The sequence below is a fragment of the Muntiacus reevesi genome, chromosome 2, assembly GCF_963930625.1.
Source record: "Muntiacus reevesi chromosome 2, mMunRee1.1, whole genome shotgun sequence".
Taxonomy (NCBI): domain Eukaryota; kingdom Metazoa; phylum Chordata; class Mammalia; order Artiodactyla; family Cervidae; genus Muntiacus; species Muntiacus reevesi.
The window spans coordinates 277,570,800-277,588,710 of NC_089250.1; the positions used below are offsets into that span (position 1 = coordinate 277,570,800).

General features: G+C 46.9%; 2 pseudogenes; one reads left to right on the plus strand and one right to left on the minus strand.

Moving 5' to 3' along the window:
- Positions 1–3,057, minus strand: part of LOC136157676 (putative killer cell immunoglobulin-like receptor like protein KIR3DP1) — a 14,339-nt pseudogene extending 11,282 nt beyond the window's left edge.
- Positions 3,058–3,177: 120 nt separating this feature from the next.
- LOC136157678 (putative killer cell immunoglobulin-like receptor-like protein KIR3DX1) lies at positions 3,178–10,739 on the plus strand (annotated as a pseudogene).
- The last annotated feature ends 7,172 nt before the right edge of the window (positions 10,740–17,911 follow it).

Consider the following 17,911-nt stretch of genomic DNA (forward strand, 5'->3'; position numbering starts at 1 on the left):
ATACAGTATACTAATGCATATATATGGAATTTAGAAAGATGTTGATGATGACCCTATATGCAAGACAGAAAACGAGACACAGATGTATAGAACAGACTTTTGGACTTTATGGGAGAAGGCGAGGGTGTGATGATCTGAGAGAACAGTATCAAAACATATATATTATCAAGTGTGAAACAGATCGCCAGTCTAGGTTGGATGCATGAGACAAGTGCTCTGGGCTGGTGCACTGGGAAGACCCAGAGGGATGGGATGGGGAAGGAGGTGGGAGGGGGCATCAGGATGGGGAACACATATAAATCCATGGCTGATTCATGTCAATGTATGGCAAAACCCACTACAATATTGTGAAGTAATTAGCCTCCAATTAATAAAAATAAATGAAAAAAAGAGAAAAAAGTAAAGATTCATGCACCCCTATGTTCATGGCAGCACAGTGTACAATAACCAAGACATGAGAACAGCCTAGATGTCCATCGACAGATGAATCGATAAAGAGGATGTTGTACATGCCTACACACACACACACACAACGGAATACTACTCAGACATTTGAAAAATGAAATCATGAGATTTGCAGCAGCATGGATGGACCTGGAGATTAACATAGTAAGTGAAGTAAGACAGAAAGACAAAGACAATTTTCATATGATATCACTCATATGTGCAATCTAAAAGGGAACATATCAATGCAACAGGAACAGACTCACAGACGTAGAGAACAGGCTTGTGGTTGCCAAGGAGGGAAAGATTGGAAGCTTGGAATTAGCAGATGAAATCTATTTTTACATAAAATGGATAAACAATGAGGACCTACAGTCTAGAACGGGGAATTCTATTTGGTATCTTGCTGTAAATCATAATGGAAAAGAATACATTTGTCACGCTGAATCAACTTAATGTAGAGCAGATATGAACTATACTTCAATAATTTTTTTTAATTAAAAAAATTTGCAGTTTATGTGTCTGCAATGAAAGAGTACATGGCTGTCAGGGAATGTTTGACCGAGGATTCCTACATGCTGTCTCTCATGAGTCCTTTGTCCCTCTTCAAGCAGAACAGCACGCTGCTCCCAGGGACTGAGGTCATTGTGTGAGGCAGGCTTGGGTCTCCTTTAGTAAACATTCTCTTTAGGACAAAACTGCTTAGTCTTGTTCCCCTTTCTTGAGATATGGATTGTCTCCTGACCTTGTGAAAACATTACCCCTTGTTCCCTTGGTAACGGTTGCTGTACGTTTGGTTTTCTGATCTCTATCATTCCCGAAAGAAGTTTCTTGTACCACAGCCTATATATACTCATAGAAAAATCATTAAAGCACCTTTGCTCCATCAGAGCTTAGGTCCCCGGGTCTCTTTTTGTCTCTCTCTTTCTCTCTTTTATTTTCTTATCATCAACTTCATACCACCAGGTTCCGGTCCACTGAAGGACCCCAACACATGGTAGTAAAAACGCACAAACTGAAACAACAAAGAATACAGATCAATTTTGAAGCATGATATTATGCAAATAAAAGGAAATTTAAGAACCCTGACTGTACTCTTACTCCATTACATACATAATAAACAAGAGGAGACCAGACTTATTACCTAGGGAGCATAACAAATCTAAGCATCCCCACTCCTAGCAAATTGGTACAGAATCACAGCCCTTACTGAGGTTCTATCATGTCCATGAAGAAATGCTGACCTGGGTGTGTGTCTGCCCTTGGAATCCTGAAACATATGGATAATTTTGTCCTGGTTTGGAACTGATTGCTGAGGACACATTCCTCACTCAAGCATTCTGGAGCTTGGAAGTCTCTCCTTTATACAGTTTTATGTTCAGAGCAAGGTTGTCCACCTTTTCTGGCAAAACAATTTCACACCCCCCAAAAAACCCACAATCATTTTGCACACATTTTTTTGTGTACACGTGTGGTCCTTGGACTGGCAAGAAAGAAAGAGAGACAGACAGAAAGAATGTGTGTGGGAAAAGTTTCCACTCATAGTCAGGAAATAATTTCAGATAAAAAGAATAGTCGGGGGAAGACAAATATCACATGATATCACTTATTGGTGACATCTAAGAAAATGAACTTTATTTACAAAACAGATTCACAGGGAATGAACTTCTGGTTACCAGGTGGGATGGTGGGTGGGGGGAGGGATAGATTGACAGCTTGGCTTTGACATATACACATGGCTATACTTAAAATGGATGACCAACAAGGACCTACTGGATAGCACAGGGAACTCTGCTTAATATTCCATAACTAGCTAAATGGGAAGAGAATTTGAAAAGCAATAGACACATATCTGTGTCTAAGTAAATCACCTTGTTGTACGCCTGAAACTAGCAGTTAGTTTCTTAATAACCTATACTCCACTATATAATTTTTTTAAATGTTTAAAGAACCATAATGCGCATGTCTCCTTCTCTTATAAGAATGCAGAATCAAAGTCTCTATTAATGAGTTCTTTTTTTTCATTTACTTTTATTAGATTCATGTCAATGTATGACAAAAACCACTACAATATTAATGAGTTCTTAAATGGCAACCTTCAGTGAGCCTGAAATAGGAAATGTGTACATGTGATTTCTCTTCTGCAAAGAGTTAAGGTTACTGACATTTATCGTGAGCTTGGGGAAAGCATTCTGCATGGTTTACACTAGATTTCTTCAGAAAGGCTATCTTTCTTATGAAGATCATCTTTTAAAGCATTTTTATTCTATCAGGGCAACATACCATCTCTTATGTAAAAGCATGAGGGGATTGTTGGAATTCTTGCACATTCTGGTTGAGGATACATATTAATTAGAGTTGTTTTCTCTGCACTGAACTCCCTGGTTTGTTTCTGCAGAGAATGAGTAACAACATGTCAACCAGGAAAATAAATTCCAGGAACATGATTGAAAAAAAAATTGTTTTAAATTCAAGAGCAGAGAGGCCTTATAAATCTTCGCTGAAAATAAATCAGTGTGGTTTTTTTTTTTTTTTTCCTTCTGTGGTTACCATTAGACAGTAAGCAGTTAGTAAGCCTACACATTTCTTTTTTGGTGGGGGGCTGGGCTTCATGGCTCCGAGGATCTCATCTTACTTCCCCAACCAGGGATTGAACTTGGGCGTTCAGCAGTGAAATCAGGGAGTAGCCACTGGACCACCAGGGAACTCCCAGACCTGTACAACTGAAGTAGAATGCGTCGTCAAAGGAAGGAAAGGACGTGAGTCAGTCTTTCTTCAAACAGGATATTCATAGAAACTAAGCCTCTCAGGTGTTAAAGAATCTGCCTGCAATGCAGGAGAACCGGGTTTGATTCCTGGGTTGGGAAAATCCCCTGGAGAAGGAAATGGCAACCCTCACCAGTATTCTTGCATGGGAAATCTCATGGACAGAATTCCCAGTGGGATGCAATCCATGGGGTCACAAGAGTTGGACATCACTTTGCAACTAAACCACCACCACCAACATGGTATACACTGAATCACCGTTACTACTTGATGAGGCAGCAAGACCTGTTCAAATCCTCCTACATTTATAGTGTTCAGGGAAACAAAACGTGATGCTCGGGTCACGAGGCCTGCTCAGTGACAAGGCTCAGGTCAGACTTCCATCCCTGGCGTGAGAGGAGGCTGGCCATCTTCCCCTGTGACCTGCACCAGGCTGACTGTACCAACAACACCGCCCGCCTTCTGCATCCTGTGACTCGGTCAGCTTTGCTCAGTCCTGCCTCCTGCCTCACAGAAGCAGAGCCCAGTGCCCCACACTCCTCAGCCTCCTAGGGCTCGGTGATTCCAGAATGACCCGGTAGGAGAGGCTTATGGTGGAAATCGGGGGTCTTCACACCATTGACCAGGTTCCCTGGATGAGGGTGCAAGGAGCGTGGGGTTCATCGGGACGAGCCATCTCTGACGGGGTTTTCCTTCCAGGATTCTTATTTCTGTGTTGAGCAGAGCAGGCGGGGCTGAGGCAGATGACACTGGGGGCAGGGTGAGACCACTGTCAGTACAGTGAGAGTCGCATGCCCTGTGGATCCCAGGTCCTCGTTTTGGCCTTGATACTCATCTTCACTCTCCCCAGATGTTAGACTAGCTCTGGACTCTGGACCTGAACGGACAGTGTGAAGTCTGGGAGGTGGGAGCCTGGCCCCCTGAGTGCCATTTGTATCATGAGAGGGAGGAAGGAGCTGCAGCCCACAGACCCCTCTCAGAGAAGGTGGCATCTCCTACCGGCCATTCACAACAGGATCTGCAGGACCACCCGCTAGACCTGACCCCAGGGGAGGGACTGGGCATCAGGCAGGGCCACCTGGACCTGGTCCCACTTTTGATTGAGACTAGCTAACAAATATGTGAGGTTCATGATTTCCTTCCTTCTTTTCAGTCAAGTGGCTTTTTCTCTTCTTTGTTGTGTTACTGTAAGTCGCTCAGTCATGTCTGACTCTTTCTGACCCCATGGACTGCAGCTCAGCAGGCCTCTCTGTCCATGGGGTTCTCCAGGCAAGAATACTGGAGGAGGTTACGGTTACCTTGCCCAGGATATTTTGCCAACTCAGGGACTGAAGCCTGCTATCCTGCATGACAGGAATATTCTGTATCATTTGAGCTGCAACAAATCCAACAGGGAAGCCTTTTCACTTCTTTTCCATGTATCAATTTTTCCGTGGTGTTTTCTTTTGCTTGCATCATGCAGCTTGCAGGATCTTAGTTCCCTCATCAGGGATCAACCCAGGCCCTTGGCCCAGAAGTGCCGAGCCCTAATCACTGGACCTCCAGGGAATCCCCAGTGTTTTGTGTTTTGAGAGAAAGTTTTACAACATTTTGCCAACCCAAGGAATGATACTTCTGAATAATTTCTGAGAATCATATTCTTAGAATCTCCATGATATCCTCCTGGGTTGACTGTGTCTCTCTCTGCCCCCAAATGCCACGTGTCCTTGAGCATCAAGGTGATGTACTTTAGGAGAGGAGACTTGCAAGAATTGAAGGGGAAGGGCCCATGCGGACAGGGGGGAGAGGAGACTGTTCCTATTTGCCTTTCAAAGCCTGTGCCTCCTTCTGTCCTAGGTGAATATGACAAGCCCTCTTTGTCAGCCTTGCCAAGCCCCGTGGTTCCCTTAGGACACACTGTGACCCTTCAGTGTCACTCCCGTTCTCCATTTGCAATATTCAGTCTGTTCAAGAGATGGGACCAGTTTGCCCAAGCTACAGGAACATCAATTCAACACCTTCACTCTTGACCCAGTGACCAGAGAGCATGCTGGGTCCTACACATGCTCTGGAGCCTACAGGTCTCCCTGTGTGTGGACCACACACAGTGACACCCTGCAGACAGTGGCCACAGGTAGGAGGGGTCCAGCCCAACCCAGGATGGCCGAGCCTGCAGGCATTCGTATCCTAGGTCCATGTGCCAGTGCACCCAAGGACGTCCTCAGGATTCCTAGCCAAAACCTACCCAGGGAAAGAGAACCCACTCTGATAGTTTAAACTCAGGGTGTTGATAGATGGATGGGGTGCTCGGCTGAGGAAGGAGGAGTCTCCCTGGGCATTAGTTAGACAGATTGCAGCCACTGCCTGCCAGGAGGGAATATGTGAACAACCCTGATTCAGCACCTGCCACCCCGTAGGGAGCTGCAATCCCTTTTCAAAGAGCTGGGGTCCAGGGAGGAGACCCAGGAATGTCTTCAGAGGCATGAGGTGGGGTCACAGATGGGAAATGTTCACTTTTTTCTCCACTTCCTTCCTGTTGATGCCAGTCATCACCCACGTTATACGAGACGTGTGTGAAGGGAGCCAGGATATGAATCCTCAGAACAACCCAAGCCCTGAAAGGCAAATTAGGGATGGAATGAAGCTGAGAGCATGGCAACCCACTCCAGTATTCCTGCCTGAAGAATCCCATGGAGAAAGGAGCCTGGCAGGCTACATTCCATGGGATCCCACAGAGTCAGACACGAGTGAAGTGACTGAGTGTGCATGCATGAACTGAGAGCAGATCCAATAGCTAAAGAGCTTAGAATAAACAGAGAGAAGGCTGGAGGTCTTGAGCAAAGAGAAACTGAAAAGCATGAGCCAGAGCCTGAGAACAAGGCTAGAGAGAATGCCACAGAACAGACAGGAAGGCTAATTGGCTTTGCTGGTTCACAGGGGCGATTTTCACACCTTCAGATGTCAGGGGAAGCGCCGAGGCCAGGTGACTCACTGAAGCTCACAACCTCTTTGCTCCTAGGTGTGCTCACAAAACCCTCCATCTCAGCCCGCCCAGGCCCCATAGTGTGGGCGGGAGGGAATGTGACCCTCCCCTGTCACTCACCGCTGCTGCTTGACAAATGTATGCTGCACAAAAAAGGCAGCAACGGGCATTTCCAGAGACGTAGATAGATGCTCCCAGGTGGGCTTGCACTAGCTGACTTCTTCGTTGGCCTCATGACTTTGGCGAGAGCAGGCTCCTACCAATGCTACGGCTCTCTCAGCCACTCCCCCTATGAGTGGTCACCCCCAGTGACCCCGTGGACATCGTCATCACAGGTGAGTGTGTCCAGACCAGTCTCTGCTCTCTGTGTCACAGAAGGTCTAGTGTCCAGTCCAGCATCAGTACCGGGAGACAATGACAGGCATGCAGAGACACTCACAACTCAGGAGAGGGAACAAACCAGAGAGAGAGGAGATGTGAACACGGAAAGGAAAAGAGAACAGAGCACCTGCCATGTGCTAAAGAGAAGACACAACCAGTGACAGAGTGAAGCAGCAAGAATGTGAAAGAATGAACAATGGAGAAAAATGTACCAGAGCAGGGACCCGGGCAGTTCCCGGCTCAGGCAGCCAACGATGCTTGGTTAAGGGGCTGGTTTCCCACCTTCATGTCAGAGCTCCCTTCCCCTGTCAGGAGCGCTGTGGTACCAGACGCCCTTGCAGTCTGGCCCTGGGTGGTCAGGACGGAGGTCGACACCTTGAAGTTGCTCACCCTTGTGGTTTAACGCGTCCTTCTGCACAAATGGGGAACAGTGATCACTGCAACCCCTCCCCACTAAGGAGTCCCTTCCAGCCCCTGTGGGTTGGCAGGGCAGCACTGAACACTCCCTCAAGTTTGAGGTAGTCAAATATCCAATGAGATACTGGCAATATCCTGGCCATAATGTCTTTTTCCGGGTCAATACCATGTTTTATGATGGTCCCAGCAGAACCTCGTAGGTTCCATTTTTCAAGAGAACCCCACATCTCGTTGATTTTTAAAGTATATTTTTTCTTATTCATTTTTGTTGAAGTCTGGTTGATTTACGATGTTGCTAATTCCTGTTGTACATAAGCATGATTCAGTTGTTCATTTACCTATATTTCTTTTTATGGAAAGGATATTAAATGACAGTCCATTATGAAAGTTACATTTGAATATTTCCCTGTACTGGGTATTCCTTGCTGTGGGGCTTTCTCTCCTGGCAGTGGGCGTGCTTCTCATTGTAATGCTCCTCTTGTTACACACTTTGGGCTTTAGTCCCCTATTTAGGTCTAGAGTTACTTTATGCTCTAAGATCAAGGTCTCTTCCTTCCAGGTTGGTCCAAGAAACCCTCTCTCACAGCCCAGGGGGGCTCCATGGTGAGGTCAAGAGAGAATGTGACCTTGCTCTGCAGCTCGAAGCACCCCTTTCACCAGTTCCATCTGTTCAGGGAGGGGGAGAACCTTGGGCGCCTGCTCACTGGAGGGTGGGGCCCTCACAGAACACTCCAGGCTGAGTTCGCTCTGGGTCCTGGGACCCCAGCCCACAGCGGGGTCTACAGGTGCTACGGCTCCTTCACTCACTCTCCCTATGTGTGGTCAGACTCCAGCGACCCCCTGTTCCTGTCTGTCACAGGTGAGGATCCTCCTCCTGGCTCAGCTTTCTTGTTGCTCTTCAGTCACTAAGTTGTGTCCAACTCTTTGGGACCCCGTGAACTGCAGCATGACAGACTCCTCTGTCCTTCACTATTTCCCCTTCGTGGATCACAGCCTTGTCCTGATAAACAGGCTTGTGTAACTCAATGAAGTTATGAGCCATGAGGTGCAGGGCCGCCCAAGACAGAAGGGTCATAGTGAAGAGTTTTGGCAAAACGTGGTCCCCTGGGAGGAAATGGCAACCCACTGCAGAATTCTTGTTTCCAGAACCCCAAGAAGTGTCCCGTGCTTTGCCATGCACTAAATCACTTTGTGTTGGCCAAAAAGTACATTTGGCTTTTTCCATAACATCTTACTCTATCACTGAACTCTAGCTCAAGGGCTCCATGCTGGTGCCAGGGGACTTTAAGGCTTCTGGAGAAATGGAGGCAATTAGAACCAGAGAGGAAGAGAGATTGTTGGCATCTCAACCCTGTTCCATCTCCTGTATGGATGCCTCACATCAGAGTCCTTTCTATCCTGGCAAATAAAGAAAAGGGTCAGGGTAGATCCAGGAGGAGGAAAGGCTGGGCTGATTTGGGAAGATCAGAGATTGCATTAGCCCCTTGCTCTTAATGTTTTCCCAGAGGCACCTCTGACATACAAGTTGATTTCCCAGTTAAGGAGCATAGATACTCATTCCCAGAGCAGAGAGAATGTCTCTTGCTTACAGATGTCTTTCATCTCCTGTCATACCCTTCCCGCCTGGTTCCACCATCTCTTCACTAGGATTGAGGGTCTACTCAACGCATTCATGGGGAGGGACCAGAAGCTCTCCCCCCATCAGTGTTCTGAGAGATGACAGAGTCAAGGACAGGCAGGAGGTCAACCTTCCAGAAAGAACAGTCCTCCTTTGGGGGGCAAGGAAGGTTACTCACTGACCTCTTCTGTCTTTTTTCTCCTAGGTTCCACTGCAAGTACTTGCACATCACCCATGGCTCCAAGTAGCACAGAAGGTAAACAAGAAGGTCTCCTATCTTAGCAAATTTCTAAGAAGACATAGGGGTCCAGTCTCAGTGTTCGCTCCTCCAGCTCCCAGCTCTGTGAATTTGTGCTTCTAAACATCTGTCTCAAGTCAGCATTTGAGACTGTGGTGTGCATGAGAACCAGAGGGGGCATTGAGATCCCGGTACTGGAAATTTCTAAACTGAAAAAAAGTGGGTCAGAGTGACCTGATCCCATGCTTAAGGGAGATGCTTACCCTCCCTCCACCATGATCTTTGGAGATCGATTGGGTGGGGTAGCCAAGTGAAGAATTTTAGGGAGCACCTTAAATATGTTATTCTTCTGTTAGTGTTTTATGAATTAAGCATCCACAGTTCTGAAATAAATGTGCCATATCTTCTTGAGGATTCTGTGCCAGGTGTATGTGGATGAGGGGGAAATGTATTGTGGAGTAAAGGGGTCTTCATGCATGGAAAAGTACCATGCCTTGACGTGGGGCAAGAAAAAAACTGCATTGGTACCCACTGGACCTTGGTTCAGACCTCTGCTGGTCTTGCAGGGCCTCTTTAGTTCATCCACTGCTAACATCTGTCCTGGTTGCTTTGGTACCTCCTGGGAAGTGGAGACCACAAGTGATCAGGTTGACAGATGCTGACTGTTTGACGCAAGGATACAATAAAACCAGTGTGTAGGGGCACAGTATACGCAATGAAAAACGCGATCTTCCGTTTGCTTGTTGACAGAAGCAGGGCTTCCTAAAGAACGCTCCAGCGCGCTGTACAATGTCTTTGGGCTTGCCATAGCCTTCACCTCTCCCAGCATCCTCCTCGCTGCTCTTGTCTGTCACTGGTGTTCTACCCAAGATTGTAAGTCTGAGGGTGGCGTGCTCAGCATCATCTGACCCAGGGGAAGATGGGCTCATAGCAGAGAATGGCGTTTTCTCTTCCCGTAGGTTAAAAACTCATTTCCGGTATTGTTATTTCTGAGGGAACATCTTCCGGAGACCCATGGAACCCTGTTTTTTTATGGAAATATGTGTTGATTTCTTCTTGGCTGCATCAGGTCTTTGCAGCAGCATTGCGGATCCTCATTGCAGTCTGGGGTGTGGTTCAGGCTCTAGAGCTCGTGTGCTCAGCTGTTGCAGCATGTGGAACGTAGTTACTTCAAGACATGTGGGATCATAGATCTCCCACCAAGGATAGAACCCAGGCTGCCTGCACTGGAAGATGGACACTTAATCTCTGGCCATCAGGGACATTCCAAGCTCTGTTTTTCCTTTCAATTACAATCATCTGTTCTTCTCCCCGACATGATCTTGGGAATCTGCTGATGTGCAGAAGAGGATGGTCCATTAGAGAAGACGTAGGATGGGTCTGTGGGTTTGCACAGGTTCCTGAGACAGCCCGTGAATGGCTGAGTTTGTAGATGGAATGTTTTGTTTTCGTTTAATGTAGTGGAGTAGACAGACTCAGCAACCAGGGGCACACCCCTGTTTTTTTTTCTGTCTTTGACGTCCCCATCAAAGTTATGGAGGTCTGGAATAACTGCCACCAGCCCCAAGATCGTTGACTCTCTTTCATTTGCAGATCTTGACATCATGGAAGGAGAGCACCAGGAAGACCAAGCAGTGAGCAATGAAGTGAGTCCTCCCAGCCCAAGCCCTTGCCATAGCATCAGCCCGTCCAATGCCCAATGTCCCAGTCTTCGAAGATCCTGTCTCAATCCATCATTCACACCTCCTTCCTCTCAGGACTTTTCAGCAAAAGATGTGACATACGCTCACTTGGACCTCGGGACCCTCTCTGAGAGACTGAACACTCCCACCCCCCTGAGCCCCATGCACACCTTTCCCAAGCCCAGTATCTAAGAGGAATTCAACATAAAGAAAGACCATGCTGAACCCTGACCTGGCCCCAGGCTGTGAGCACACAGAGTGCTGCAAATCAAAGACTTAGATCTCTCTTTAAAGAGGTTCCTCTGTGGACACTCCTCCTCCTCCTCCAAAGCAGCCCAGCAGCTCTGAGGTGAGCAGAGGAGTCCAAGATTGCAGGATCATCTTCAAAAATCCCACAACCTCGAAGTAAACTCCTCTCTCTACTAGGACTCCATTTTATCTATCTCACTGCTTGGGGAATGGTATAATCAATCACACATACTGGGTCGGTTAATATGATCATCTTACTTTATCTAAAATCCCAATAAAGTATAAAAAAGTCTGCCACTTGATTCTTCAAATTATTCAGTATTTAAAAAAACACACAAAACCAATACATAAGATGTCTATTAAGCAACATTTTACAAGGATGAACTTATTTACAAAACTGAAACAGCTTTGTAGACTTACAGAACAATCTTAGAGTTACAGAGGGAAAGGGTTGGGGGAGAGAGAGACGGGAAGTTTAATATTGACATGTGCTATATTTAAAATAAAATGATTTCCATAAAAACTAATAAAAGCAATGCTAGATGGCCAAATAAAAAGATGAAGTATTTTCTGTTTGAGACATCCAGTGTGGTGCCACTAGCCATATGAGGCTGGGTGTGTGCACACTAATTCAATTCAGTCATGTCCGACTCTTTGCAATGCCATAGACAGTGTGAGGCTCACTAGGCTCCTCTGTGCATGGGATTCTCCAGGCACGAATCCTGGAGTGGGCAGCCATTCCCTTCTCGAGGGGATCTTCTTGACCCAGGGATCGAACCCACATCTCTCATGTCTCTTGCATTGGCAGGTGGATTCTTTACATCTGAGCCACCGGGGAAGCCCCCTCAATCTCTTCCCAGCCATGTGCAGTGAGGATGCTGGGGTTCCAGGGGTAGAAACAGGACAACAAAATCCCCCTCAGTCTGGACCTGCACTGCCTGATAAAGTAGTTACCCAGCCACGCGGGACAAACATTGACTCTACATGTGTATGAAGTGACGCGTTCAGTTCTTCAGTCACACCCACCATGTTTCAAGAGCTCAGTAGCGTCATGTGGCCAGGTGCCAGGGTGCTGGACAGGGAAGATGTTTAAAGAGTCCCATCCTCACAGAGAATTCTACTGGACATTCCACTCTAGATCACTGAAGGGCTGCAGAGAGAACGCTTGCCTCAGGGAGGCGTTGCACGTGTTATGTGAATCCATCGATATTTGCACATTTTGTCTTCTTTGCTTCTTGTCACCAAAGCCAAGGATTTGAGATTCTTGTGCCTCTTAAGTTATCAGCTGGTGGCACAATGTGGCTTGGCTCACCCAAGCAGAGGGCTGAAGGATAACACCATGAGGACCCGGTGTGAGCTGAGCTGGCAAGTGGGGTGAAGATCAGGCTTCACTGAGCTTTAGTTGCTCATTGAGGTGTCTGTGAGCAATATTTCTCCTGGCTTAGAAGTAAACCACCAAAGAACTGTTTTACCAAGAGAAATGTCAGGATCGCTGCAAATGAAGACAAGCAGGAGCATCCTTTCCTGTTGCTACTGTGAGTGAGCACATACCACATGGCTGTGCGATATATCTGAACGTGCAATCATTCCATAATACATGTGACTCAGGTCATTAGCTTGAACACCACAGGGCTGTATGTCAATTATAACTCAGTGAAACTGGATAGATAGATAATATATGTGCTTAGTCGCTTGGTCATGTCCAGCTCCTTGTGACCCTTTGGACTGAAATGTTATAGGATCCTCTTTCCATGCGGTTCTCCAAGCAAGAGTATTGGAGTGGTGAGTTCCCTGGTGGCTCAGACAGTAAAGCATCTGTCTACAATGCGGAAGACCAGGGTTCAGTCCCTGAATGGGGAAGATCTCCTGGAGAAGGAAAGGCAACCCACTCCAGTATTCTTGCCCAGAAAATCCCAGGGATGGAGGAGCCTGGTTGGCTACAGTCCCTGGGGTCCCAAGGAGTCGGACACGACTGAGCGACTTCACTTTCACTTCACCTTGCATTTCACTCTCCATAATGATATGTAGATAGATAGATCAATAGATTTTAGTGGTGGCTATACAAGTTCCTGAGGTGGTTGTTGACTTTAGCAGGATAATTCCTGTCTTATTTGTACTTTGCTTCATGGAAGTATATCATATGTCTTAATATATGCATCTGTCCTTGATCAGGAACTGTGATGAGGACCATTCTAGTCTGAATCCTGGAGTCTCTGTTGGATGAAGAGGAGAGCAAACTGCAGCATCAAAGGATGCTTTGAAGGGGCAGAATTGACTCACATGCTTCACCTCAAGGGGACAGAGACACATCCTGCTTCCTACACACCCTGACGTGTCCCTGGGAGAAGTAAAGCCTGCTCTCTGGGCCCGGGAGGAAGAGCTGGGCTCTCTTGTGAGAGCAGACTGTACTTTGCAAATCTCCCCAGCCATCCTCGCCACCCACCCTGCGGTTCACCAGGTCTCTGAGGGCATCGCTGGTGCCTCCACCCAACCAAGGCATGGAGTGAAGGTCACACCCAACTCTTCAACTCTTACATCTGGTATTCAATCACGCAGTAAAAGAATTCAGCCTCCAGGGTGCCCCTGACCCCTGCTGTCCTCTCCATCCACATAGTCCAGCCCACAGCCACACCTGGATCCCAGCCATAACCTCGCTGGGTTCTCAGCTTCAGACCCACACTCCCATCTAGAGTTCACCCTCTTCATTTCATCTTTCTAACTCACATTTCAGAATCTGCTTTCTGCTCCAAATCCTTGCATGGTGCCCACATCTTCAGGGCCGACTCCAAACACTTCTATCTGAATTCAAGCTTGCTCATGGTCCTCCAGAGGTGACCCCCACCCCCCAATCTCAGGTCTCACCTTTTCTTCCCTCCCAATGATACTGGTGCAGACACACCACACACACACACACACACACACACACACACACGCGCGCGCGCGCATTGTGCAGAAAATAGGCCATTTAACATTTCTCTGCTGTCTCATCTCAGCTCTTCTGAGAACACTCAGCTCAACAAGTTCTTTTTCTCCTCCCAATTGAAAGGAGATTCAAAGGTAGACTCTGTCATTTCCATCATTTGTTAATGGGTTTTTGCATTATTAAGGGAAATTTTTCATAAGAAAAAATCCACATAAATCATTTAGAATGCTGGTTGACATACCCATATTGGAATAATTGAAGGTCAAGAATTATTTTTTCAATTAAAAAAATTACACTTATACTCTAATTTCCCTTTTCTCTACAGCGGCTAATATAATGTGACCTTCATAAAGTTTTCTTATCATAGTCTTTTGCTTGTATATTCCATTTTTCTTAAAAATTAAACCATCATCCTTGAACAGTGGGCAGCACTGTATATGCCCACCACCAACTCCCCATCCTCCCAGACAGTCCCTGTGTCCCATGGTCTAGGGAATATTCTTTTCTCTCTAGACTGTACTCGCACCTCCCCCATGGTGTCCACACCTCCTCAAGCAGCCTCTTCCCTCAAGTACAGTGTAGACGCTGTTGTTCAGTCACTAAGTCATGTGTGACTTTTGTGACCATGGACTGCAGCTCTCCAGGCTTCTCTGTCCTTCCCTATCTCCCAGAGTTTGCTCAAACTCAAGTCCATTGAGTCAGTGATGCCATCCAACAATCTCATCCTCTGTCGACCTCTTCTGCTCTTGCCCTCAAACTTTCCCAGCATCAGGGTCTTTTCCATTAGTCAGTTCTTTGCATCATGTGGTCAAATTATTGCAGCTTCAGCTTCACCATCAGTCATACCAACGAATACTCTCAGGGTTGATTTCCTTTAGGATTGATGGGTTTGATCTCCTTGCTGTTCAAGGGATTCTCAAGAGTCTTCCCCAGAACCACAGTCTAAAAGCATGTTCTTCAGTGCTCGGCCTTCTTTACGTCGAGCTCTCACATTCGTATGTGCCTACTAGGAAACCATAGCTTTGACTATAGGGACCTCTGTTGGAACAGTGATTTCTCATCCACTGTCGAGGTTTGTCACAGCTTTTCTTCCAAGGAGAAAGGTCTTTTAATTTCATGGCTGCAGTTATTATCCCCAGTAATTTTGGAGTCCAAGAAAAGAAAATCTGTCACTGTTTCATTTTTTTCCACTTTTTTTTTCTGCCATATTGTGGTGGGACTAGAGTTCATGAGCTTAATATTTTAAGATATTTGCAGTGTAGATATAGATTCCAGTTATTCTCATAATTTTTCTTTTAAAAAAATAATTGATTATTAGCATTTGATGCCTGCATTGTGCAGAACCTGAGTTCTTCAAGGATCTACAGAAGATGGGTTTACCTGGGTCATGGGTGTATTTCTGCTGTGTGACACCAATGCCTGGGACAGAGTAGGTGCTCTGCAATAATTTATGAACTGACCTAAGATGCGAAGTAAATTTCTGGAGGGGACTGGGAAAATAAATTTCTTAATCCTAGTTGGAACCAGACTGCCTGGGGCTGAATCAGGGCGAGAGCCTGGGTCCCACCCTATAGAGCAGGCAGTTAGACCTAGCATAAAGAGAAAGAGCTGAGACCTCAGGTCTGCGCTGAGAGGCCTCCTGAGCCCTGCCTGGAGACATCAGAGCCAGGTCCACGGAGGGGCTGCCCCCTTGCTGTGAGTCCACAGCCATGGGAACCCCAAGGGGCGGCAGCAGCTCCCCAGGGACAACATGCTGTTTGTCCTCAAGGGCCCCGTGATCTCCTCACCTGTACAGGGCGGGAGTGGGTGTGTCTAGGCGCTCAGAGCTGCAGACATGCCTTCCATCCTCTCTGCGCTTCTCTGCCTTGGCCAGTAGTGGAGGGCAGGAGGGGACCGCAGGAGGGTACGGGATGCCCACCCTCACCCCCAGTTCACAGGAACGTCAGGGCTCAGGCGGCTGGAGGGACCAGGGATCCTGATGGGGAGAGAATGAGCCCAGGCTTTCGCTGGCAAATCTCTCACTTCCAGGGCTGAGTCTGGGCCAGAGGACCCCGATCCCTGCAGGTGAGTCTTCCCAGGGCTCCTGGGTCACCATGTCTCACTTCAGTCCCAGGAATTTGGTGGGGGAGGAGGTTGGGGCACTGGGATCCTAGAGTGATGGTGGTGAAGCCTGGAAGGGCTCCTGAGCTGAGCTGGGGAGTGTGGAGTGGGGAGGCCCTGGGTCTCAGCCTTTGACTTCCTTCCAGGGACTTTCCAGAAACTCACCATCTGGGCTGAGACTCTTCTGGGCCACTCAGGGTGCCCATGTGAATACACCGTATGCAGAGTTGGAATGTGAGCGTGAGGACACAGACCATCAGGGAGTATGCTGCAGTTGGCCTGCAGTGTTTGGGGAAGGAAATGGCGACTCATTCCAGTTTTCCTGCCTGGAAAATCCCATGGACATTAGAGTCTGCCAGGCTACAGTCCATTAGGTTGCAGAGAGTCAGACACGACTGAGCGAATTAATTTTCCTTCATTTAATTTAAGATTTATTTATTTTACTGGTTCCATTTTCTAATCTCATAATGTATATATTTTATTGAAGTCTGGTTGACTTACAGTGTTTCAGGGTCACGGGAAGGTGATCTTCAGGTACACAAATGCGCATACATTATTTTTCAGATTATTTTCCATTTTAGGTTGCTGCAACACATTGACTGTGGTTCCCCGTGCTATACAGTAAATCTTTGCTGCTTGTTGCACATCTTTTTAATTAGAAACCTGGCACTGCTATTCACACTTCTGTTTTTAAATTTATGGTATATTCCACCTCAGGGCTCTGCTACCCTGGCAGTGAAAGCACGATGCCAAAATCCAACCAGGTCCACGTGAAAAGGAAATGGAAAACAGTGGCAACGTGAATTGTGGAAGGAAATATTGAATCACATTATCTACTGCTGGGCTTCCCTGGTGACTCAGATGACAGAGAATCCGCCTGCAATGCGGGAGACCTGAGCTCGAGCCCTCGGTTGGGAAGATCCCCTGGACAAGGAAATGGCAAGCACCCCAGTATTCTTGCCCGGAGAATCCCCATGGACAGAGGAACCTGGGGGGTTGCAGCCTGTGGGGTCACAAAGAGTCAGACATGACTGAGGGACTAAGACTATTCTCAAGGCTCTGAACTTGAAAGGTATTACACTTTCACTTTGATAAAGAGGTAAAAAGTGGCAGAACAGAGAAAAACCAATTGTCTGGTCAGGGGCTTAGAGGGAGAGTATGACCAGACCTGCATGGAGAGCTTCAAGAACAGAGGATTCCAAGATTAAAAGTTTTCGACAGTGGAGGGGACGTAACTATAGCTATGGCTGATTCATGTTGATGTATGGCAGAAACTAACAATATTGCAGTTTTCTTAAATTAAAAATAAATTAATTAAGGAGAAAAAAAGCTCGCAACAGGACTTCCCTGATGGTCCAGTGGTTGGAAATCTGCCTGCAGATGTGGGGGACAGGGGCCTGATCCTGGGACTGGGAAGATTCCTCATGCCTTGGGCAGTTAAGCCCGTGAGCCACAAGCCCATGTGCCTAGAGCAGGTGCTCCAGAACAAGAGGAGCCACGGCGCTGAGAAGACCCTGCACCACAGCAAAGAGCAGCACCCCCTTCCCACAACTAGAGAAAGCCTGTGCCCAGTACAGCCATTAATGAATTAATTAAAGCATTGCAACCACCAGCTACAACTCTTCCTCTTTTAGTGTCTGTGTGTGTGTGTCTGTGTGTGCGTGTGATGTAGGTATGAAAGTGTGAGTTCACAGGTGGGTGTTTAATCTGTTATGTTCTCTCTTCTTGGAATGTTCTTCCCAATGGGCTAGGGTTATTTTACATTTGTAAACACTGTTTGACCATCCCTCTCACTCCCCCTAAAGCCCATCTAACTCAGGTAATATGATTCTTTGGAGCACAAGTTTGCCCTCTCGTTGGTCTGCTGGATTTCCATATAAAGTCACTATTCCTTTTCTGAAGATCTCATCACTCTGTCCCTTAACAACAACATGAGGTTGGACGCAGAGCAATTCATGAGACATTAGCAGAGGTGGCGAACATTTTGGACAAAATCCATAGACGTCACTCTCAGAATTGATACTTCTGATTTAAAAGGAGATATGCAGATGACCAACAGGCATATGAAAAGATGCTCAGCATTACTCATTAGTAGAGAAAGGCCAACTGACAGCAATGAGGTACCACCTCA